At 34.7% G+C, this 1,500-nt stretch overlaps 1 long non-coding RNA gene across 1 annotated transcript; it reads right to left on the bottom strand.

The window, feature by feature from the left end:
• Nucleotides 1–457: 457 nt before the first annotated feature.
• On the bottom strand, nucleotides 458–1,339 carry LOC111389475. Its single transcript, XR_002701737.1, has 3 exons — nucleotides 1,232–1,339; nucleotides 1,009–1,113; nucleotides 458–794 (listed from the first exon to the last, which is right to left on the bottom strand). It is a non-coding gene; the product is annotated as an uncharacterized LOC111389475 (long non-coding RNA).
• Nucleotides 1,340–1,500: the final 161 nt, after the last annotated feature.

The following is a 1,500-nucleotide window of genomic DNA, read 5'->3' as shown; positions in this document are numbered from 1 at the left end:
TTTTTGATAAATTTTAATAAAAATTGATGAAATGTACAACGAAGAAGTTATAGATCCAATGAAATGTGACTGAAAATAAGGCCGCGGTTGGTTTGCCGTTTTCGGCCCATTTTCGATTTTCCGTTTCGAAAACGCGAAAAACGTTTTTGGTCCGTCGTTTTTGAAAACGAGTTAAAATTTATAACCGAAAACGCAAAACAACTTTTTATTATTTTCAACGTTTTCAGTTATAAATGTCGAAAACGTTCAAAAGGGGCCGTTTTCAGGGAAAACTAAAAATCGTTTTGAAAATGAAAATGGAAAATGAAAACCAACCGTACCCTAAATTTTTGGAAAAATGAGAGCCAAACAATGACTAGATTTGCAAAATTGAACCTAAAGAAAACAGCCCGAGTATAATGGTAACAGAGGAAAAGAGCAATATAAAACACAGTTTGTCGATTTGGGAGACAGTTAATACACGAATCTCTCTAGAAAGGCAATCCAACAGCATCAAGAGATACACAAAATCACCATCAATGTCACACACCAGAATAATCAACTATTCAAAGTTCATAGCCTATCCTAAATGGTTCAGAAAATACAGTTTTGTACTAATAAAAAGAAATAATTGACTTAGATTCAAGTAAAACTACGAAAAAGTTCGAGCACACAATCGTCACAAAACATATAAATAGAGCTATAATTCAGTATTCCCATTGCTTCAACTCCATGCCATCGGGAGGGCTTCCTTCCACCTTCTTTGAACCCACTTCTTTCCAGTTTGTGGATAGCACTGTCCCATTTGACTCGACCTGTTGATTAGTTTGCCACAGAAAAATGTCATTATCGAAGCCTAGAAATAGAATATGCAGAATAAATGTTAATGACTGCCAATTTTAACAAATTAAGAATTTACAATCACGAATTTATTTCTTTCGAACGATGGTACAGGGGAGATTTGAACAAGGTTCTTCGACAGGCAGGGGATATTAAAAAAATACTTGTAAGAATAAGATTTGTTCTTACAAAAGATTTGCTCATCGCTCTTCTCGCGTCCTCATCTGCGTCTGTGTATATGTCTCTGAAAAATTTGTTCAAAGCTGCATCACCATCTAGTTTCTCTTCTTTTTCCTGATATGCAAATAAAAGTGAATCTTGCCTATTATGAAACAGCTATTTTTATATTCCGAGCACGAGATCATTTGAGAAGAACGAACACAGGCAACATTAGGGTTATTAAATCATATACCTCATTTTTCACTTGAGCTTCTAGTTTATCCCAATCTACTCTCTTCGGTTTGGAGGAAGGATACGTCGGTCTTTGGTTGCCTATTTAGAAAAATTAAAAAAAGGTAAACTTTCTTGAAGAGAAATAATACTCCATGCAAGGAAAATAAGTCTATTGAGTAAAGCACGCTGATATTAATCAACTTATGCGAAGCTTCAAGTTAGTTACCAAACTTTATATAGTTTCGTAGTCATTGAAGTTCACTTTCTATATCCGTGAAGTCACTCAGG

This window comes from Olea europaea, unplaced genomic scaffold, assembly GCF_002742605.1.
Source record: "Olea europaea var. sylvestris unplaced genomic scaffold, O_europaea_v1 scaffold5952, whole genome shotgun sequence".
In the NCBI taxonomy this organism is placed as follows: Eukaryota; Viridiplantae; Streptophyta; class Magnoliopsida; order Lamiales; family Oleaceae; genus Olea; species Olea europaea.
Note: the sequence above shows the minus strand (reverse complement) of the source record. Positions and strands in the feature narration are given on the sequence as shown.